Raw genomic sequence first — 24,979 nt, 5'->3', positions numbered from 1 at the left:
TTTGATTTGCATTTCTCTGACCGCTAGAGATGGTGAGCATTTTTTCATGTACTTATTGATTGATTGTATGTCCTCCTCTGAGAAGTGTCTGTTCAGGTCCTTGGCCCATTTGTTGATAGGGTTATTTGTTATCTTATTGTTTAATTTTTTGAGTTCTTTGTATACTCTGGATATTAGGGCTCTATCTGAAGTGTGAGGAGTAAAAATTTGTTCCCAGGATGTTTCTTATTGTTTCTCTTGCTGAGAAAAAACTTTTTAGTTTAAGTAAGTCCCATTTGTTTATTCTTGTATTTAACTCTTGGGCTATGGGCATCCTATTAAGGATTTTGGAGCCCGACCCCACAATATGTAGATCGGAGCCAACTTTTTCTTCTATCAGGCGCAGAGTCTCTGATTTGATATCAAGCTCTTTGACCCAGCTATCGCCCTTCTCGGTCTATTCCCTGAGGACCTTAAAAGAGCATACTATAGGGATACTGCCACATCAATGATCATAGCAGCACAATTCACAATAGCTAGACTCTGGAGTCAACCTAGATGCCCTTCAATAGATGAATGGATAAAAAAAAATGTGGCATTTATACACAATGGAGTATTACGCAGCACTAAAAAATGACAAAATCATGGATTTTGCAGGGAAATGGATGGCATTAGAGCAGATTATGCTAAGTGAAGCTAGCCAATCCTTAAAAAACAAATGCCAAATGTCTTCTTTGATATAAAGAGAGCAACTAAGAACAGAACAGGGAAGAAGACCATGAGGAAAAGATTAATATTAAACAGAGACAAGTGGGGGGAGAGAAAGGGAGAGAGAAGGGAAACTGTATGGAAATGGAAGGAGACCCTCATTGTTACACAAAATTACATATAAGAGTGAGGGGAAAGGGAAAAAAAACAAGGGAGAGAATTAAACAACAGCAGATGGGGTAGAGAAGGAAGATGAGAGGGAAGGGGAGGGGGGATAGTAGGGGATAGGAAAGGCAGCAGAATACAACAGTCATTAATATGGTATTATGTAAAAATGTGGATGTGTAATCGATGAGATTCTGCAACATGTATTTGGGGCAAAAATGGGAGTTCATAACCCACTTGAATCAAATGTATGAAAGATGATATGTCATGAGCTTTGCAATGTTTTGAACAACCAATATATCTGTCTTACAAAACTACTTGAGGTGGGTCCTTATAAAGAAAATATATTTGTTTAGCTAATAGTTTTGGAGGTTGAAAGTTCAAATACCTTAGCACAAGCTCTGGCAAGGTTCCCTTTGGTAGGATGACCTCCTGGTGCATGGCCCTGCCATGGTGAGAGCACATGTAAGAGATAAGAAAACCAGAAGACATCTACACCATAGCATTTTGCCCCAGCCCCCCAAAATAAAACCAGAAGAAGGGAAGAGAACAGGCTGGCTTTGTTTTATAACATACCTCTCACAAGAACTAACTCAGGGTTCCACAGGAACTACCTCATTTCTCATAGGGACAGTGCCCCCAATGATCTCTCACAAGATTCCATTCTTGAAGAGTATATCATCTCTACCCTGTCACACTGAGGACAGAGCCCTCAATCATATGAACCTTTGGGAGACACAGTAAAACCACATCCAAATCTCAGAAAGAAGCTAAAATAGGCTTAAAGTTAAAAATAAAATAAATTCTCCAACAATTTTATCATTCTAACACTCACCTGCAATCTCTAAATGCTATGTTTCTTTGTATCTGTCATACATATTTTTACTTTTTTATAGAAGTAGGTTTAATTGTACTATCTAATAGATTTTACAAAGGAAAGCATATTACAGTGGAGGAATTGACACACATTTCTTTAAAGGAAAGCTTTTCCCATGTATAGGTAACATGAGATACAAAACTCAGGGAGAAACAGAAGATAATATGGAAGAAAGGGACAAGATTTCCAGAAGAGATTTGGAAAGAGCTGTTTGAGGACAGAAATTGAAACAGTCTACTTGGGAAAAAAAAAACACCCAAAAACCTTAATTACAATTACTTGTTCTCAAATAAGAGCTAAAAATGTAGAAATCTTGAGAAATTTTCTAGCCAGAATATTGGGAACATCATTCATATGGATCATAAAATTGCTAAGATTCTTGGTACCCATGTTCTTCCTGAGTGTTGCCACTTTTTCTTAATTGTGTGTGAACCTCCAGACTCTCACTATAGATTGTTTTAGCTTGTTCTGCAGTCTTTCTGCTACTTACCATAAGAATCCTAGATTACTGGATAAAATGAAAGGTTTGGCAATTATAATTTGACTGTTACTGATTCTCATAGCTTAGAGTGGACATTGTTCACAGAGTAATTAAGTTATATACAGAGAATAGTAAGATGACATGCCAGATGTTTATCCCAAAATGTCATCAAATTTTCAAATATTATTATTAGTCTTTTATGAGAATCAACATATCTTATTAGTTATAATGAAAGTAATTTAAAAATAATTTTAGTCATTGATTGGGATCTTATTTATTTTAGTGTCTATGTAGGATTTCAGATGATTTTGTTTGAGAAAAATCAAGTGTGTAACCATCACATCATTACATGCTATTTCTTCCTGTAAAATACATCTTATTTGCAGGTGTAATTGAATAGCTTAGCAAATAGCTTGACTCAGCAGACCTAGTCTACCACTCTTGTTTTTACCATGTAGAAGTTCAGCTAACATGATATGCAGAAACAGCAGATATTAGTCCATTTCACTAAGGCACACAGATATTCACCACCACCACCACCACCCTTCCCTAAAAAGAATCAGGAGAGTTCTGAAAATAAATAAATGTTCTTTGCAAATGAAAAAAAAATAGCACTGTAGGGATAGGCACTGTCTAATTTTGTTTTCTATTGTTTCCTTGATGCTTTACATTATACCTAATTCCCAAAGAAATTTTTGTGGAATTGATGACTATACATAAAGTTTGGTGGAGAAAGAAGAAACAAGAAACTGTATTTTCACTAGTGGAAGGTGATTTCTCTTCATTTCTAAGCTTCTAATGGACATCATAAGGATTTTTTATTTGATTAGACATTTTGCTCAGATTTTTTCAATCCAAACATAGTCACTCTATATCCATCGTATTTCATGTTGGTTTCATCCTCAAATTGTATTTTAATTAAAGTTCTACTTTGGTGCATTAATTAGAGGGAGATAAGCTGGTACATTTTTAGTTTGGGAACATGTCTTAAGCTATTTCTCAGATGTTTGCTCTTGGTCAATCCTTGTGACATTTTCTTATGTTACTTTTTTCACCTAAGTGTATTCTCTTAGCTTTTTAAACCGGATAGTATTTTGAGAGACATTTAATCCATGTGGTTTATTACTTTAGCTCTTACACATCACATTTTATCACTTCAGTGTATTATAAAAGTTCTTTGATTCAAAGACAGTAAGCAGCTTAGTGAGTATTTAAAGACTCTTACTCTGGGAGAAATAAAATTTGGCAATTTATGCCAATTCTATAATTTTAGCATTTTGACTTAATTTAGCACAGAATTTAGAATCCACAGGAGTGGTATATCTGTATTTATGGTTTCATTAGCTTCAGATCTTGCAGTTTAGCTACTACAAGATACTGGACTATTTTCATTTGCTGAGAAAAAAGAGGCTCTTATTATTCTCTAGCTTAAACTTGTATTTGCCCACAGTTGGCAGATTAACCAGAGTGAAAAATATCTTCAATGCTTCAGAAACTGGTACTCAGAAAATAAAATTAAATTCCTTTGAAATCCAAAGCTGTTACCAAAGAGAAACATGTTGTTGTGTCAGGAGTTGGAGGAGCATGCTATAGTTCAAAGTTTGGTACTTTAATTCATAGAACTTTGAGTTTGAATCCAGATTTTGTTATTTGTTACTTTTTTGTTCATTAGCAGGCATGGTGTTCTTTCTGCACCATCAGTTTCAATCTGGGAAAGGGGAATATTAAATGGTAACTATTTTATAAATAATGTGGCAAGAATGTATAATACAAATAAATGTGCTTAAAAAGAGCCCATAACAAAGTACTTAATAGTGTTAACTACTGGTGGAATATATAGAAAGTGCTTTACAGAGTATCTGGTAGATGCTCATAAAATAATAGTTGATAGAAGTCTCAGATGATTAAATGTTATTTCTTCACTGAACCCTGCATTTAACCCTCTTTCCTCTAAGTGCTTTTTTATTTTTAAAAAAGTTTCTTTTTATATCTCAAAACTGCTTTTTCCTCCTTTTTCAATTTTCATTGCATTTCACTGCAATTAATACATTGATGTTCAAATAGCATTGGGTTCCTCAGTATGTTTCTACTGTAGTTCTTTCTCTATGGTGCCACTGGGTTGATTATTTTAATGTGCATTTAATAAGCAACATTCGTGTTCAAAATATATTGCTGTCTCTCCATTATCTCTTGAAGTTATCATGTCATTCACTAAGGTACTCAGTTTCACCACACTGACTCTCATGAGCATCAGGAGCCTCCCCAACCCTACGTTTCAAGATCTAGTAACACTGCATCTCTGGACATTTCTACCAAATAATGTGATTTTCCATTCCTCTGAGACCAAGCCCAGACTCCCTCTGCAACTCATAATTCACTGATTTCTATATCTCTTTTTTTCCAGCCTCATTTTCTTCCTAGTTTTGTGAACTGGTGTTTTGGGAGTTACCTAACAAGTCAGCATGGCAGTGTCTGTAGATTTAGGACATAGCACTTTCCAACCCAACACCACCACCTGTTAGCACACAGACTTTTGGATAATTCTGTTAATGATTTGCTGTCTGGTTCTCTCAACTGTAAAGGAGAGGCACTGGCTATTTTTACCCTCACATAGGTGTTTGGAGTCAGGCCCTGTACTAATTTTCTTTTGCTGATATAACAATTCACCATAAATGTAATGTTTAATTAAACAAATGTGGTATCTTTCACTTTTATAGACTAGAGAAGCAAGTGAGCTAAAACCAGGATGTTTTGGGGGCCTATATTTCTTTCTAGGGCTTAAGGAAATGACCTATTTCTTTATAGTTTTCAATTCTTAGAAACCTCTTACAAGTCCCTGCATTTCACGACTATCAAAAAATGGGGTGCTATTTCTTTCTGATGCTGCCAACTTTGACCACATCTGGGAAAGGTTCTCCAGCTTTAAGGACACATGATGGTATTGGGCCTTCTCAGAATCCTGATCATCTTCCCATCTGGAAATCCTTAATACTGATTATATCTGCAAAATTCCTTTTGTAATGTAAGGAAGCATATTCAGAGGTTCCAAGAATTGGGATGTGAATATCTCTGGAATCCAATTTGAGAGTACCATTGGTTCATTCCCCCAAATGTCGGGTGTTTCTTGCCACCCTTTGCTTTTTTTTTCTTTTCATACAGATGAAAGTTGAGAACTGTGTGTGTTTCTTCTTAAGCATTTTTAAAAATTGCTTTTGCTCTTGAGAGTAAACCTAAAGATATAAACTAGCACCAAGAAAAGATATTGAAGCTAAAATGCTATTATACTTCTTCACTCATATATAACTTCTATTCAGTTTCAAAAATGAGAGTTTAAATTGTTCCATTAACAGAATAATTCGAATGAGCAAGTCCTCAGATTTCTATGGCATGGGCATATCATAATGTGAAAACACTTGAGGATATACTCATGATGTCAAGAGCAGATTCTCCAGAGATGTGCCGTGAGGAAAATGGCTGGTCTTTGTGTGGAAGCAGCCAGAATGAGCGGAGGATCCACATGTTCTCCTATATTTAACAACAGGGTTACATAGAGTTAGAATCTAAAATTTACACTTGGGTAATGCAATGGATATTCCCTTTCCCTTTGTGGATTAAAATACATATTAATGGAAAATTTGCATAAATATATTTATATGCATTCAGTGGACTGAATTTTATCCTATCAGTTTTCTATTCTTATAACACAGGCCTGCTTAAATCAAGGACTTACTATAGTATTAATCTTGTTGAATTAATTAAAAAGACTCCTCCAGGTGAATTAAAGGAGTATATAGTATTATTGAAATAATCAATGCACAGAACTCTTTAAGGAAAATTGATTTTCTTTTATAATATCACTGTTTCTAAAACTGTAGCCTTTTCTCCTTTAGAGTTATGGAGAATTTCCTGTGAATATATGTAAGGGAAAAAAGATAAAAATTGAGCTTCAGGTTCCATTTTAGTTTGTTGATCATTTAATAGTACTAATAAGATATTTTCCTTACCATTTTGGTGATCAAATTGTTGATTAGGGTTTTGGTAATATCATTTTTCAGTTTATCATCTTTGGGTCTCAGTTTCTTCATCTTGAAAATGGGATGATCAGAAATTAGTTTTTGAATTGTTTGCTTCCCCCTTATATGTGATATTCCAGTCTTGGGAGACAGTGACTTAAGAAAGTTGTACATGAATTCCTTCTGCCATTAGATAGTTAAATAGTGCACTTGAGTTTGTGTTATGTCCTCTTTTTCAACCCTTTTCTCTAATAAGTACTTTGTTACATATTATAGTTAAAAAGCAAGTTGACTAATTATTTTTATTAACCTCCAAGGAGTTTTTTTTAAAGCCTTTTGAGGGCTTGTCTTTATGCTTCAAATATCATCACAAATTCCTTAGTATGTGTTCTATAGTTATCATTAAACTGCCTCCGTAGTTTTTAATTTTATGTATATATCTGTAACTTTAAATGTTTAAATATGTTTTGCCCCAGTAGATTAAGGGTAAAAACCATATTTTTTATACCCCAGTGTATTGTCACTGGACATCTAAGAAGTACATCCTAAAACCTGCCTCACAATGAGCTACTTGGCTGTACAAGGCATATTCTTTGTCCTAAGGGTTCATAATGTGCATCCATGTATGGATTGGTGAACTAAGTCTATTTATAGACACCAACATGCTAATACGACATAAAGAAATAAAATCATAGCACACTTTCTCCTGTGCTAGACATTTTATCACCTGAAAGCATAACTACTTCTGCAAATCATCATATTCTATATGCACATGATGGAATGTAAAGTGGTATGAAGATGTAAGCAGATGCACAGAGGACAAGATGAAATATAAACTCAGAAATTAAGTTCAATTAATAGTGAAGGGGGGACTTTTCTAAATCTTAATACAAGATTTTTTGAAGCATACCAGCAAAGGAAGAGCCCACTACTACAAAATTAGCTACAATTTTTGAGCATCTACTCTGTAGCCAACAATACTTCTTCAAATGGATCAATGTAACCTGAAAAAAGTGTATTTCAGATGGTAAATGGTAGCATCAGGATACAGGTTTGCCTGACATCAAAGCTCCTGCTTTTTCCTCTTTCAAAGTAAATGGATTCTGCAAAACAATGGTCATTACAAACAATCAAAAAAAATGTCCTTGGTTCTCAGGATAGAAGAAGCTGAGGTGGACATAAGAGTCTTTGGGGGCTGAGGTATAAGGGTTTAGTTACATAAATCCCACCCACTGCATTGGATGATTAAATCATGGATCCTATTTATGCATATCTGCCACTTTCCAGGTTTTCTCACCAAGGTGATAAAAGAAGTTCTCCATTTTTACTAGCATGGTAGATTATCTAACCTGAACAACTCTTGTTATTGAAATAAGGTGCTTGATAAAACTTATTACTAAAAATATATTTAAATACATATTGTTCCAGCACATATGTGTGTGCACTATACACACACACACACACACACACACACGAATCCAAAGTTGACCACTGCGAAATGGAAGTTAGAATTATGGAAGTAGAGTAAGGACCCAGACTAGCTCTCATCCTGAGAGTATATGATGGTCTCATGACCTGGAATTTCTACTTGAAAGGCTGCCTCAACACAGAGAATAAAGTTTAAAACCCAGTCAAATGTAGGGGATCTAATAGGAGATATCACACAAAGCTAGATTCCTGGGGACTGTATTCCTGTATAATGGTGACTGAAAAAAGCCTTTGTCACATAGGAGAGAACAAGGAAGCTTTGCTGTCTCAGTCTTTGTGTTGAGATAGGAGGACCAGGTATACTTTGGGAACTCACAGTCATACAAAGCTACCTGTCAATTTGCAATGCAAATAAGATTGCCTTTTAGAGGCAGAAAGGGACATAATCTCAAGGGAGAATTTAAAGTGATCCTAGGTTTGTCATTCCCCAGAGGACAAAGAAAAGAAAGACAAACAAATCTCTGGTAAATTCTTAACTTTATCCACCTATCAACTAATTGCTACAGATCCACTTCAAAGTAAAAAGAGCAGCTTACTGAAAACACCAGGAAAATAAGACAACATAACAGAACCTGCAGAAAACAGTAAACAAGAGAAACAGGCCTACATAGACTTCAGGTATTAGAAATAACAAAATAGGAAATATGATTATTTACGTTAGCAAGGGATGAGAGACTGAAGAATAGCAAAGGTGAAAAAGAATAAAATAAAGTCAAGTTAAAATACAATAATTAAAGTTAAAAATACAGTAATGAAGTAAAATAAAAATATAAAATAACGTCCAGGAGACAGATTCAAAGTAATAATGCAGAATGGGTCCAGCTTGATCCTCAGTGGGACTTTAGATATGTTTTTTAGCTTCTTCATATTTCTGTATCTTTATCTCTTATTAAGGGTAGCAGTAATATCTAATCCATAAATTTGTTATAAGGATTAGATGAATTCATATTTCTAAAGCACTTAGAACAATGCTTGACACAGTATTTTATGTTAGCTGAATAAAATTTATTAAAGCAAAGCTATCTGCTTTTCTTGCACTTTTGTATTTCTCCGATTCTCTAGAATAAAAAAAGGAAAAAAAATCTTTATTTTTATTGGTTTTATGGTGAATTACAGTTCAATTTGTAAACAGTTCATATTTAGACAATATAGTTTTGTAGTTCATGAATATGGTCTTTCCATATATTTATTTAGATTGAACATTTCTCTCTATTATGTTTATGAATTTTAGTATGGAAGGCTTGCACATTTCATGAAATTTATTTTTGGCATTTGATAAAGAATGCTATGGAAATACATCTTTTATCAAAATGTCACATGTTGATGATAGTGAATATCCTTTGCTTTCATATACAACAAATTTGCTAACCTCACCTTCTAATTCTGATAATTTTCTGTACCTATTATTTTGCAAGAAGTCGTGTTTTTTTCCAAATAGAAATGATATTATTTTTCTCCAAATGAAGTGATTAAAAAATAAGACAGGAACGGAGTTGTATTTTTGGAGGAATCCCTGACAGAATATCAATATCACTACATTAAGAGCATGTTGTTAGTTTAGAGGTTTTCTTAACTCATCCCTAATTCAATAATACTCTATGTCAGGGTGAGGAGGGAGGGAGAGAGGGAGGGAGGGAGGGAGGGAGGGAGAGAGAGAGAGAGAGAGAGAGAGAGAGAGAGAGAGAGAGAGAGAGAGAGAGACCAAATCATTGCTATTTACCTTGAAGATCGGAAGCAAACCTTCTCTACTCTCTAATAGCTTTCATTATAAAATTTGCATGATGGCTTGTGGATGCTACTTGAAAGTGTAAAAACATCCGTATTTTCATCCTAGTACATGTTGATAATTCACTGTGTGACTCTGAAATTGTCTTTCCTTTCTGTATCATCTTCCCTGTACTTATTGTCATGTGCAATGGTTATTTTATTAAGTGTTCTATTCTCAATTGAAGTGATTTTCCCAATTTAGCAAACTCTCACTCTTGTTTTGTTAAATATAGCTGATGGTTCAGGGCATTCCTGTGAGACAAACATCTGCCAGATATTATACTTTGTTTTATAAAGAGACTGCTTTTAGGAAATGGTGAATAGCTTTCTTCTTATATTTCTAAAGGCCTGGAAAGTGTAGCAGCGTCGCAGATATTGATTTGTGTTTCTTCTTTTCTCCTGTGGTGGGTTTTATTTCATTGTTTCATTGTAGAAGCCAAAATAACGAGAGCTTTCCAAAACTGAGAGGATGTGACCATTACAGTTATGGTGCAGCCAGAGATAATTATTTGAATATGAAGAAGTCCTGCATGAAGAACTTGGAAGTCTTATTGCATTACTTCATCATCATAAGAACACTAAAATTTGATGGCAGTTTCCTCTAAGCACTGCTTCCTCATCTTTAAACTTAAATATTGAAACATTTGGAGATCTAATGTTGAAATATTTGATCGAAAATAGTGAAATGCTTTACTGACCACAACAGCAACAACAAAAAAGCATCACACAACAATAGAATAACCTAACATATGCCTCATCTCCCCATGAACATCTAATTATTACTCTAATGTAGTCACCTCTATTTATAGTCAGCTTTTTATTGTGCTTAATAGGCTTTCTCCTTAAGTCCCCTGTTTTAGTCCTAGCACTAAATAGAATTCTCCTAAAATTGAGGCCAGGTAATGAATTAGGCCCATTGGCTTGGATGGTGAACTAGTAGAGTCTGGTTGTCTAAACAGCTATTCCTGCTCAGTTGCATCAGTGTGTTTCCCTCCAGGGTGATAATTGCTCAGACCTCAATGTGGCTCATTTCTTTATAATGTCCATAACAGTGCTTTTTCAAGAAAAGGAATTGCATATTTTAGTGCTGTGATAAAATGCAAGAAGGCATTCTGCTGGTAATGTGGTTGGCCCCTTCTTGTGTACAACTAAGAGCATTTGTATTTATGACAGCCATTTCACGCTTGTATATTTGGGAACTGGTGAAATGTCTATGTATTCATATACAAGGATATGTGAATTTTCCATATTCTGCTAAGAATGAAGAACACTTCTCTAATTTCAAACATTTGTTTCAATGGTGTCAACCTCAGGACAGGTGGGAGGCGGCAAAGGGGTTGACCACATCCTCACTCTATAAAGATAATATGCATGTTAATTCAGGCTGGTATTCTGAATGAGGCACAGCTGCTGGATAATCAGATGATCCTTCGATCTCACAGAGGATACTGCCTTTGCATGCAGCCACCAGTCATAGAGCTATAGAAGGAAAGCTTCCATTTTATACATTTGTTACAAACAGAAAATAAGAGGACAAGAGTCTCACCTATCAATACTAAATGAGAGGAAGTCTATCACAGCCTGTGAGCAGAATTTTCAAAGTCCTTTGTGTTGCTCATTGATGCACGAACAAACCATATGAATCTCTATTTGCTCAAACCATAATTGAAGCCATAACCTTAGCCATAACCAGTTATGCTTGCTCTTACTTTTTTGGTTTAGAAATCATGTAGTCTCTGTTGTTTTTCTTTTATCTACTCAAGTCACAGATAATCTGTGGTGCTGGTATATTGTGAGCTTTTTTTTTTTCCTTGCTTAGTCTGCTGCTTCTCAAAGCCTTATCAATTGTAACAGAAACTCATCTTCTTAGTTTGCAAACTTCTCTCCATTGAACAGATGCATATGGAATAGAAAGTTGATTTTAGGTATCCAATTAAATCACTCCCTTTCAAGGGAAATTGCCCCTTGCTGTGTTAACAGGCTAGCCTGTTCTCATCAAGTCAGTTGGCAAAAAAGAAAATGTTAACCCTTGGGGTCTAGGATCATCATTTAGGCAAGATGATTTGAAGGTAGGGAAATGTTGCTGCTGAAAAACATCCACCAGGTCATCACCTACTGACACCAGTCACAAATTTATCTTAGGAAAACTGCATTAGTTTCTGATGAAAGATAATTTTTGTCTTATATATTTCTGTGAAAAGTGAGATACTTCAGGGACCATTACCTGCATATGTATGTGTATTTCATAGCCTTTTTTGAAGAAGTTTAGGCACTGTGTGATTAATTTTAAATGTAAGCAATCACTTTTGCCATCTAGAGCCCATAGATAGGTAACTCAGGAATTAGATTATATATTTTTAGGTATTTGGCAAATCTTAGTTTCAAAAATCTCTTCTAGTGTTTGATCTTAGACAGATATTTAAAACAACTGTGCTTCAGTTTCTTTTTCTGCCAAACTTAATACCCTACATCATAGAATTCTTGAGGAGTATGGGAAGATATTCCAGACTCTTGGTACACTATAAGCGTTAATAAACATTAGCCAATGAGATTTATGTGTGGAAGTGTCAAGAGAGTAGAAATCATCCTCATGTCTTCTTCATAATGTTTTTCTTCCCTGGGTAAACCTTGTCAAAATTAGCATTTTTCCTTGGTAAAATGTTAGGTGGGAAACAATATACATGCAATATATAAAAGTTGCAGATCCTTTGGAAATGAGGAACAGAATCCTGTGCTTAAGATCGCAAATGTTTTTCTCTTAGGCTGTGTCACTGGGTGGGTTTCTTTTCCAGAGGACCAGTTTCCACATCCTTGATCTGATTGGTCATCCAAAAAAATCCAGTTCATTTTCAAGATGGATGAAAGCAGATGGCCAACAAATATTGAGCTAATGTTTTTTATCATCCCTGGTTTGCTATGGTTAACAAACCAAAGGGTAAAACACTCTGCAAATCTCTACCCTCAAGCCATGGTTGCTCTTGCATGATCTTTTTGAAAACACTCCATTGACAAAACTCCTAACTGATTGAACCAGGTTCCAGGTCTGTGGTTTAGGATTTGCTTCAGAGATCACACTGCTCAACCTTCTTTTCACTCTTATGGGCTCAAGTATAGGATTTACCCCTTGCATCAACTGGAATTAATTTATTCACCCAGTGTTCTCCGAACAGAGTATTTTCTCTTGACATATACCATACTTAATTGAAGTTTTCTTGAGTATAAAGTCAGGAATTATTACTATAAGTGCAAACTTTCATTTTCCTCAACCATTTAAGGAAGCCCATTTGAAATACAATATAACATGAGATTTACATAAGAACTGGAATAGTTTATTGACATTTCCATAATATGAGAAAATATGTGTGAAAAAGAAATAGATTCACATTTCTGCTTTAAAACCTAAAATAGTTTTAAAACATTTACTAGATGCCAGCCCTGTTCTATAAACCAGACCTGTATTAATTAATTTTAATCACATAAAATAGGTGCTATAGTGATACTCATTTTAAATATGAAATAAACTGAAGTGGAGACAGGAATTAGATTGGTCCGAGTCATACAGGTGCTAAGCAGTAAAGCTGGGGCTGGAATCCTGGCAGCAGAGTGCAGAGTGCCCTCCTAACTCTGTGGATTTATTTATTTAGTTAGTTTTTTAATTATGCCCTACCTCAAAAGAATAAAAGATCTAAAACTTATGATGGAAGTGTCACTCATTCACTCATTCTTTTTTTTTTGTTATCATTCAAGCATATGATAAATATAAAAATAATCCAACAACTAACATCCTGATTTAGTCAAATATTTTTTCTTAGTTTCCCGTTTCAGGACATCCAGGGAACTGTGGAAGGCAAACCAATAACTTGAAACTATGTAGCATCTAATAGTCTAAAACTGAGAAGACTTGCAGTTGCATGAGGCAGAGATTTTTAGGAACACAACTTTGGAACCAGCCAGACCTTTAGACAAATTACTTAACCTCTCTAGGCACCAATTTTCTCGACTATAAAATGGTGAAAATAACAGGATTGTTTCAAAAGGGAAGCTAAATAGTGTACGTGTAGTATTGTGACTCTCAGATGGGCAAGGGATACATTCTTCATTTTCCAGAAGAAACAACTTAATTTCTGTTTGAACTTTCATTCTGCTTGCCTGTTGGCATACTTAGCCTTGGTCCTATGGGGAACTCACCCTTCCCTGCAGCCTGGCCAAGGTTCCAATAATGTATGTGGTACTAAGATACTGTCAGTAATATCTATTATTTGGTTAACATAAATGGTTAATTTACATTTTTTTCAATCTTCTGTGGAAGCACTTTGCAAACCCAGAATAGACTCCTGCCTCCCGTCCAGGTTAGGGTTATGGAGCTCATCAAGACAGATGTTGTAGTAGTGCCTCCACCACAGCCAGGGAGAGGAGTTACCTTTAGGCATTAAGCCATCTGTTCAACCAATGGGGTCCAGAGACATCTGTCATTCCTGTCCACTTACTTTCTCCTGGTTCTGAGACATATTGTGGTGCACCATCCTCTTAGAAGCCTTCCTTGGACATCTTATCTCCTGGTTCTACCTTATAACCAGTGTCACAGTATAGAAGCAGCAAGTTTTCCTGTGTTCTGGGAACCATGCAACCCTATCTCATCCTGGACCTCCCTGCATTCCAGGTGCAACTCTTCCTGTCTTTGGTGCTGATGTAGTGAGTATTTTTGTGGGTGAGGACAAAGAGAACCCAACCCTCATGTCTTGTAAAAAACTGGCCTTTTGAATACAAATTGTCAAGTTCTCACTGGCTATTTCTAATTCCACCACTTCCATACACCTCCCTGAGGCAAAGATGAAAGTTCTGGTATGTGCAGAATGGAGAACTGAAAATGGAAAATAAAATAGAGGAAGAAAATAAACAGATATTTTAAAATATGTTATCAACTAATATTATTTAAGGGCTTGGCAAAGATGGGTCAGTACTCAACATGCTTTTGGTACAGTTGCTACTTGATCTCACTATTGTTAATGATGAGAGCTAAAAATCATAAAGAAAGAAGATCACAGACCAGGAGACAAATGTCCTTGTACCTTTAAACTCGAGTCTGTGGCAGAGTGTGTTCACCTTAAGTCTCTCTCCAAGTATGCTGTACCTATGCCTCTGGTGGGGTGCTCTCTCTGGACATTCTGTATTATTCCTCTTCATCATTGCTAAAGCATATATAAAGTGCATTCTAAGATATCCTTACACCAAGCAGTTTTTGCTTTCTGATAAAGCATAAGCTAGACCAGATTAATGATTAATATTCTTCATTGACTCTCATTGATTATGATTTTGTTGAAGATAATGAACCAAGTGATTAGTAATAATTACATAGCCAGTTAGAGTTAGAGTAGCATCTATAAATCACTGGAATACCAGGCAAGTGCTTTTTTCTTATCTTTACCACTTTAATTATTTTTAAAATATGTAATTGAGATTTATTTAATGCTTCAGCAATATATATTGAGCAGCTATGAAATATCAAGATTTGTTCTAGGGTATGTATTAGTAAGCCAAAGAGAAAAATCCCACTTCTCATAGAGCTCACATTCTAGTGGGGAAAACAGCAAATCAACAAATTAAAAAGGCTAAATGCATAATGGTATGATAGAGTTTGATAAATGCTAGAATACATAGTAGAGCAGAAACGGGTGGTCCAAAACACAGGGTGCATGTGAGTTTATAACTTAGATAGAGTGATCAGAAAGAACTCACTTAATGAAGCAGGGTGTCACTAACTCACTAGTAGAACATATGTGAGACTCTAAGTTCAATACCCTGGAAAGAAAGAAGGGAAAGTAGGAAAAAATAAAAAGGTAGATCATGAGAAAATGAGATGACTTTTGAGAAAAAAAATAACTCAAGTGAAGGATTAAATCACAGGGGTATCTGGAAAATGAGTTCTAGGCAGAGAAGACAAAATCTGAAAATACTGAGGCAGGACTATGCTTGCTGGGTTAAAAAATCAGGAAAGGGGGGGGGGCAAAGATTCAGGAAAGAGACCTGGCTGCCCTGCAGTAGAGTGAGGTACAGGAAAAACACAGGAGATGAGGCCCAAGGTGAGCAGGTTTGGTAAGGCATCTAATCGGAACACAGGCTATTCAAGGGATCCCCACTTGCTCTGAGATGAGGCCATTGGAGAGTTGTTGGCACATTGCAGAGGGTGACATGATCTGATTATATTTCAAGAGTATCACTCTGGCTGTTGTCTTGAAAATACCCTGCAAGGGAACGAGGACATATATAGGCTCTCATATATAAGCTATTATGAAAAAAAATGCTAATGTAATTGAGACCCATTAAATTCTAATTCTATAAAATCTTCTTTCATTGTGCTGCAGCCTAAGAATTTTGAGAAGTAAAATTCTGACTTTGACATTTGAACTTAAATCCACTCAACACTCAGCAATTGTGCTGAGCATAATATGTGTGAGATGAAGTTCTCGGCACTGTGAGAAATACCCTGATGAACCAGAGAGGATTGCATTCAAGAAATTCATGTTTCAGAAACATGTTTATCTGTAAATGTGTAGGCATCTTGAACATTCATAGAACAGGAAATTATCATAAAATGTTGGCTCTAGTGGTTTTTCAGGACTCGGACACAAACTGTGAGCTCAAAAATGTCATAAAAATGTTTCAAACTGAGGTAAACCAGACATTGGCCCAGTCTAGTCTAGTTATTTTCCTTTCTTTTTCATTTTTTTTCTCTCTTACTTTCTCTCTTACTCATCTAAGCATGCTGACTTGTCTTGGTGGCTTTAATTGATAAGTTTTCCAAACTGACAAATTTCCACATGATTATGTATTTTTTTTTTATTTGGTGTTATCAAATTATCCATACTTCAACAGGACTAGTTCCATCTGCTTTATGTCTTTGGATTCCTCAGACCATGATAGAACCTCCTTAATAACAGTCTTAGTGACTAAGTTATCAAGATGTGTTTAAACTGCAGCTATGAAATAGAAAGCACTTTACCCCATTAGTAATGAAAATTTAAATGGCAATTGGGGAGTAAACAGTCTTAAAATCTTTGCTTCTTTTTTCCTCCTCATTCTGGGTAAAGATCCTTCCTGTACACTTGTCTATGATCTGATGTAATACTGTATTAGTAGAACACATCAAAATAACTGTGAACGTACCTGTGCTACTTTGCTTCTCATTGAGGGCAAAGCCAAATGTTAATCATTCCTATTCATACCTGTCACAGTGCCTTGACAAGATATCAGTTGCGCCATAAATCTTTATTCTATTATTGTTAAACTGGTTGCTGATATAGTACTTTGATAATTTTCATACGGAAAGCAAATAGACATTGAATAAGTGCCTGCAAGTGGGAGATAATTGCCAGATGTTCTGCACCTATCACCAAAGAATGTTATCAAACTCCATTACCATTCTGGAGGGCATCAGAATCCACGAGGAAAGAGAACTGTAAACTCATAATTGGGGATCGGGGGATGTGACTATATATCAAGTGAAATCTGAGCAGTAAGCAGCACACAAGAAGGTCGCTTACCTGTCTTAAAACTGCAGGGTTCACTGTTCACTGAAGAAGTTTGATAAGGAACATGAGGAGTAGGCATTATTTTATGTGGTAGAATAGGAAGTTCATTTCAGGACATGGACACTGGATATCAAAAAGTGAAAAGGAATGAGAGGAAAGGTGTTGTCATTCCTCAATAACTTAGGCTCTGGTTTCAAGCATATCAGGTGAGTGGAATGAGAACTTCAGGCAAAAGCTAAAAGGTGTTATCAGATAGGATAATGAATTTGAATGTCTGAACTTAGTAAAAACAAATTGAAAGTTATGAAGAATTTATGGGCTGGAAAAAAGTCATTTTTGTGTCATATGAGGATGGATTGGGAAAGAAAAAACCAAAGACTTTGAGACTATTTAGGTTAATGACAAGTTGCCCTGGTACATCAAAAACTGTAGGGCTGTGACTGGAACTGTTACAGTCTGGGTTCATTGGCCTGGTTTCACTTCTGGTCTCCATGACCTTGTACAAGTTACTTAACTATTGGATCCTTTAGTTTTTTTGTTTTGTTTTGTTTTTTTGTTTTGTTTTGTTTTGTTTTTAATAAACAGGCATAAAATTAAACAGAGGGGTGTCATAAGCATTGATTGAACAACTACTTAATGTTTTTCATTATAATTCCTATCTCATTCAAACATCATAAAAATTCTATGAGAAATGAAGTTTTCACACCCATTTTATAGATATGAATATTATGTCTTCTAGGATTTAAGTAACCATGATGGCTAAATTCTTTATTTTTATATATTTACATATTAAATGTACATAGAGCTAGTCACAAGGTAATGATTTACACAGAATTTATTATTTATTAACATCTCTTGCTGGAGTTTGAATTTTTTAGATTTTTTTAAAATCACGCAATCATGAAGCTCTAGTTTTCTTTAGGATTTTGTTGCTATGAAATTCGAAGACTGGGATGAAATTGAAACAACCACATGGCCTATATGGAAAAAAAAATAGAATCACACAAAAGTGTATAAATGGAAGCATGTGTCCATTGGTTTTGTTTACTGAGACAACCTTCATCTTCTTGACCCAATGCTATATTTCTCCTATCATTCAAAGAGACATTCTGTAGACTCTTGGTTTTACAATGTGGTCATGTTAATATATTTAACAGAGATGAATATTTTGTTTCACAAAGTTACATATATATCTTGTCTAGAGGGAAAAATATCATCATGTGGTTAAATCTTCAACTTCTGAAATGCCAACAGCCTAGAGAAGGCAAGCATTAGAACTTGTTTTAGATCATATCATGTCTCCTGCGGAAGGTCTGATGTTTGTTCCTTTTTCCTTTTTTAATAATGATAAGTGACACCATCTGACAGCCTAACAAATGTTGTCATTGTCCCATTGCTCTTTTAAGACATGTAGTTCTTTGTAATAGTCATCCTCAGATGTGCATGATATCATTTGGTATAAAGTGAAATCCAAATTTTGGAGCCATCTATGTTTTTTCAAATGATTCATGGGTGAGGGTCATCATTTCTGATGTGAAAGCTATGGAAAATGACAATTTGGAAGCAGTTGTCTCAGTAAACAAGACCAATAAATTGTCATGAATGTTGAAAAAGAACTGATGAAAAATATACCTTGTTGTACAGGATGAAGGAAGCATCACCTGTGGGTAGGATCTATCTTTTAATATGTCTCCTGGCCTTTAAAAAGAGAGGTTTAAAGTTTTAGATTTCCCCAGTATATGTTGGTTCAAGAATCATAGTTTCACAGAATAAAAGGTGATTTTAATTTTCAGAATATCAATGTATGTGTATAATAGGGTGAAGCAAAATGAGAAGCTGTTCAAAATTGGTAAATTATGTAAAAAAATCACATTCAACTTTTACTTAATAATAATGTATTTTAATTCTCGTTTTGAATCCTAAATTACATAGTTTTAACAAAACAGTTGCTTCTCATCAGTAACCACTTCTGTATACACTCATATACCATTGTGCCATCCAGGACATCTTGAGTAGATACTGAAGTCAAGCTGTAAAACCTCACCTAACCGTTGTGTACAATGATAAGCCATAGTTGACAATATATTTCAAACATTGGCTGTTGATTAAAGATTATTAACTTCTTTCCATATATAGTTCTAAAACCTGATTTTACATGTAAGGGCAATGGTAAGTTACTTTTCTAATTAAAAAATAAATCTAATATAGGGAAAAAAAATCTATAGTTCATTATTACAACCAGCCATTTACTTCTGATGAAATTGCCCCATAAAATAGATATAAAACCTCTTCTATCACTAAATTTAAATTACATGGTGAAATGTGGAAACCAACAATACTCAATAACTCGGAATGAGATTGAACCACAATGAGAAAGGTTACTGAACAGCAGGTTGGCTAGTCCTATTAGTTTTGTAGTTGGCTAGTCCCATTAGTTTTAAGATTGCTGGTAAGTTCTCAAATAGGTCAGCATCCAAATATAGTTTTCAATTTTTAGTTGTTATTTTAAATTTATATCCACTCTAATATGGGCTAATATTTAATAACAATAATGTTTGAATTTTTGTGCACCAGTCACATAAAAATTGTTAATAAAGCACCAATCCAAACTCAATATATCTAGAATCTAGGTACAAATCATGTCATAATTTTATCTTATAACTTGCCTAATGTATTTGCTGGTAGAAGTCATTGGTATTACTATTTTGTGCAGTCAGGTCCACATCCAAAATAAAAGTTCATAAACTGCATGTATACCATCTACATATAGATCTGTAGATGTAGAAACAAAATTATATCTAAATATTCACATTATAAATTTACAGTATTCATTGAGACTGTGGTGTTTGGTTATTTTCTTGTAAAATTAATAGAAAAATATATGTTTTTATTATGTTCGTTAAACTCTTCATCATGCCTGTCTATATATTAAGTTCATGTTTTGAATTCTCAAGAAATATCTTGATCACGATTATTTCCAAAACTGTAAATAATCTTTGAAACATATGGACATTTTAGAATTATTATAATCTTAATAATATTAGAATACAAATATATTATTTCCATGTATTTATTTTCAATACTGTTTTATACTCTATTAGTTTAAAAGTAAATGTAAGACTTCCACGACATATCATTATTGTAAAATCTGCTGAATTTAAAAGTGTAATTCAAACTTGGAACTGTCAGAATGGATATACTGAAACAGCCTAAAATTATCAAGTTATTTTGTAAAAAAAATAACAGAGAGGAGTTGAGGCAATTTTATTTTCCTGTTATCAAAAGACCCATGATTCTTTTCTTACAGAAAAGCCATCAGTGCAAGTAATTAATAGATGGTGCTTTACTGACCAGGCTGCATTCTAATTCCCACCATGAGGCTGCTCACTCCTTTGTGCATTTGCAGAACTGTAATTGCATCAGAGGATTTAGACTTTGCTGAGCTAGCAAAGTAATCATACCCCTTGAAGCAAGTGGGGATGGGAAAGTGGGAGGAGAGTACAACACCTGGGTGATACGGGCCCTGCCAAGCCTTGTGAGGAATGATGGATTAGGCAGAGCTTGACTGGAGTCCTGTCTGGAGTCTGGGACAGACATTGTTTCCTTTAAAGTGCTATGTGAAATGTGACAATCAGCGAAGTAAATAAAACCAATCAGAGAAAATTCAAAAATAAGCAAACAAACAACAACCAAAAACACTCCTGTGATTAAAAAGGCAAAGTAGCTGCAAATTCCATTATTTTTTTGAGAAATGGTTTCAGCTGTTATTTTTTCTATTGATGGTATGCATTTGTAGCAAAATACATTTTGCATAAATTAATGTATTATTATATTTTTAAAAAACTAGCCATAAGCTGTAAACTATGATATCAATAACAATGCTTTGTATAAAGAAGCAGTTTGAAGATATTTACTGTCAAATAATTCTTTATAGATTTCACTGCCTTTTTTAGTATGATCTATTATGTTAAGCTCTATGCATATTCTTGGGTGTAATTGATTTCTCACATTTTCTAAATTATTTATTTATATATGACTTGTGTGTGTTTATGTGTGTATTATATGCATGCGGGTACACACACTTATTTTTTTACTTTGATATTTTCTCTTAACTCTTTCAAATTAAATTAATAGTTTTAGACTGTTTAAGAGTTTAAAACGTAAGACAAATTTAATTAAAACTATTTGCAACAACATTTTACTATTTGGCCAGCCTTTCTCCAAGAAACGTAACCAGCAAAACAGAGATAAGACACCTTCAAGATATCAAAGACTTTTATAAACACCTATTACTTTAACATTTGACACAGTGTGGTGATTTGACACAAAGAATAGGTATCAGCTATCAGTTTCAGGTCCAGATATGGATAAGGGTCTTATATGGATGCACAGATGTACACATACACACAAAGTCTTGGACTTAATGATCATATCTTTACAATATAAAGGAAAGGGCTTCTGAACCATCTTTCTAGCCTTATCTTTCTCTTATATTATTAGCATACTCAAAGAATTAAGAAATTCCAACCTAATCATAAGGGAATTATGCAAAGATAGCAAGAACATTTCAGCATTGTTGTTTTGTTTGTGTGTGTTTGAAACTTCCAGTTCTAGCGTTGCACGCGCGCACACACAATGTTCAAGCTCAGGAACTTTCCCAAATAAAGGGATCTTCATGATATGCTTCGAAAAGGTCAGAACTATTTAGAACTCTTTAAAAAATAATAGCTCCAAAACCTGATAATTATTCCCAAGATTGCCAAACACAAAACAAATGGATCTAGAGGATTCTTATTATTTACATAGTGATGAAAAAATCATTGGTACCTTTAAAAAGTTAAAGCTTTTAAAAGTTAAAAATTTTTATGAATGAAGTCAAGACTGCTGACCACTACCTCTCTCCTGGCTTCCATTTGCTCCAAAGTATGAGACTGTGTTTTCTTCAAACAACATCATGAACTAGGCTCCATAGAATTATTTGAATATTTTGGATTATGAAGCAATACAGTATATTTATGATTTAGTACAAAGAAATAAAAGAAATTTGTTTGGTACCACAATTTGATGCAATAATACATTCTCTTTAGATATTGAAAATAGTAGTTGGTCAGTTAATCCAAAATATCTTTAAGACAGTAGATTATAAAGTGATGAGTGTGTGAGTGTGTGTGTGTGTGTGTGTGTGTGTGTGTGTGATACATTTTATTTTAACTCAAACTATAAAAGACTTCTCTTGTTTCAGGAATAAAGACTCTGTGAATGATTACTGGTTGTATTTTGCCTAAAAAGTTCTTAATTTATGGTCTGTGTATTTTTAAGTGTTTATTTCTGTACAGAAAAGTAAGGATATAAACACTTGTAAAATCATATAGGAAGAAAATTCTTTTGGATTTTTATAAGTTCCTTTTTTTAACTACAGAAAGAATATGCTTTTGGGTGGGAAAGATGGTGGAATGAGATGGACATCACTACCCTAAATACAAGTATGCAGACACAAATGGTGTGACTCTACTTTGTGTACAACAGAGATATGAAAATTTATGCTCTATTTGTGTAATCTGAATTGTAATGCATTTTGCTGTCATATATAATGAATTAAAATTTTAAAAAGAAATTAACAAAAAAAGAAAGTATGCTTTTGTATAGGCATCTCAATATGTTTAAATTTAATTTTTTACCAAAAATATATTTTTGCACTCATAGATGCATTGCATAAGACATAATTAAATAATGTAATGATAACTAGTACAACTGACCTAAGTAGGCTTAAGTTTGTGTTTACATCAGGCACTATGTGAACATAAAATACCAAGAATGAGAACAGACACAGGCACAACTGCCCCTAGATAGGTGTAAAATTCACCTAGCCACAGCACAGGTACAAGGTTGGAGTCTAAGAAGACTACTATTTTTGAAACATTTATAGAACTTCTATGACATGATTTTGAGCCCAGGACCTCAGTAGAATATTCATATTGGTAAGTAGTTCTTTGCTTAGAAATCTCATAAGTAAACTGGACCACTTAAAGAAGTTTAACACTCTGAACTTTTCTTATAATAGTAGTTATCAGTCACTTTGAAAGTATTGTCTAATTTCCAATGGAGTGAAACAGTGTGTCATGAGAGATAAAGACTGGCAGTGTCGCAGCAATATAGTATCATGCTGAGGACTCCATAAAGTAGAAAAGAACCTTAGTCCTTAAAAAATGTTGTTAGCTGGTATTTTAGTTGTTTCATCAACTTATAATGAGCCTATTGAAAAGACATGTCATGATGAGTTCATGGAATTAAAACCAATCATACTTGAAATTAAAATGAAGTACATATGTACATCTGTGTACATTAAAAACTTGTACATATGCACACATATGATCTACCTAAGCAGTATTACATGTGAATATGTATTTTAATATCATCTTGGAAATACTGTCATAGTGGTCCAAAGCTTGGACTCTAGACAAATAAAGCATCTTGATCATTTAACAGCCATATAACCTTGGTCAAGTTAACCTCTCTCTTCCTCAGTTTTCTCATTTTTAAAGTATAGATAATATTTCCCAACACATAATATTGCCTACCCTCATTAAATAATCTCATGTTTTCAAAATGCCTGGAAAAATCCTATAAGTAGTAGTAGTACTGCATACAATTATGTGTGCACATGGATAGAGAAATCATGTATAAAATTTAGCAGTGTTTGCAATGCTTTGAATTTTCAAGTTAAAAGTATGAAATGTGTTTTATAGCTTGACAGAATTTATCATTTTGAACCTGTACCAGTTATCTCTCTTGCATTAATAGAGTCTATGGTAGAACTCCTATAGCTGATAGAGAATATCTATCTTATTGCATTCACCCATGGACAGCCCCAGTCACCTTCTGTCAACAGGAAAACAAACATTATGAATACCCTTTTTCAGAACAGCATTTCCATATCTATGTTTAATTCAATAATATGGTTACTATATAGGACACAGAAGACATGGTATTTACCATGCCAGAAATTGTAAGCTTCATGACAAATTCTAAAATATGTCTGCAGCCATCTGAAATGGTATTTCCTTGTATTCCAAGTTGCAATTTCTGATATAAGTCACCACCACAGTGACTGTCAGTACATGGTAGTGATCTTGATAACATTTCTGCTTTCATTTCAACTCTTGATTGGCCTTTAGCAGTCAGAGTGAGGCTGTCATTTCATCTTCCATCCATATGAAATTGAATTTTATGAAAGAGACATCATGTAGAGTTTGAGAGGTTTGATTGACATCTTCCATATAGCTACCTTACTCTAGTCAAAGAAAAAGTGGCCTGAAGCCACTGTTATGGTTTGAGGAGGGAAAGAGCAGATGGGAGGGAGAGGAGATGGAGAAGACACCAGCATGCAGGTCACTATGACGTTCCCATCTGTTCCCAACTACAGTCAGTATACATGCTTTCCTCTATAAGCCTGTTAAATGTCTGCTAAACAGGGCAGATACCAGCATGTCTGTTGATGGCAATGATGCTATTAATTCACTGCTTCAAATAAGGAGAGGGAAGCTATGGGAGGAGAATAGGAGTATTCGTGTGACATTTTACCTTGTTGGAATTCATGAAATCAAAATTTATACAAAGGCACACAAATATTTATTAAGACAAAAACTGAAAGCTGGCTGTGTATTGCTTCTCTAATAATGATACATAAGGCATATTTTTGGACTCCTTATAAGCTTTTCAGAAAAAAAAATCTGCATTTTTACCTAGTTGACAAGTTTCAAATTCTCCAGATGGCAGCTTTAATATGTTTAATATGATTGTGCTGTTAAAAAATAGCAATAGCGTTTTCTCTAGAGAAAGCCATTTGCTATGAGAAAGCAATAGCATATGATACATGAAAATAAGAACACTGCAAGCTATTTTTGCTGTTTGGCTTTTACTGAGCTCTCAATGAATACAAAATCAGTAATGAACAAGTAGTTGTTGCTGATGA

General features: G+C 34.5%; 1 protein-coding gene across 3 annotated transcripts in view; it reads left to right on the top strand.

The window, feature by feature from the left end:
• Nkain2 (sodium/potassium transporting ATPase interacting 2) overlaps positions 1-24,979 on the top strand; it is a 979,120-nt gene that overhangs the window by 427,311 nt on the left and 526,830 nt on the right. The gene's annotated exons all lie outside the window — the stretch shown is intronic.

Source organism: Marmota monax, unplaced genomic scaffold (genome assembly GCF_021218885.2).
Source record: "Marmota monax isolate L192 unplaced genomic scaffold, Marmota_monax_Labrador192_F-V1.1 WCK01_AAM20220418_F8-fsc00198, whole genome shotgun sequence".
NCBI lineage: Eukaryota > Metazoa > Chordata > Mammalia > Rodentia > Sciuridae > Marmota > Marmota monax.
Note: the sequence above shows the minus strand (reverse complement) of the source record. Positions and strands in the feature narration are given on the sequence as shown.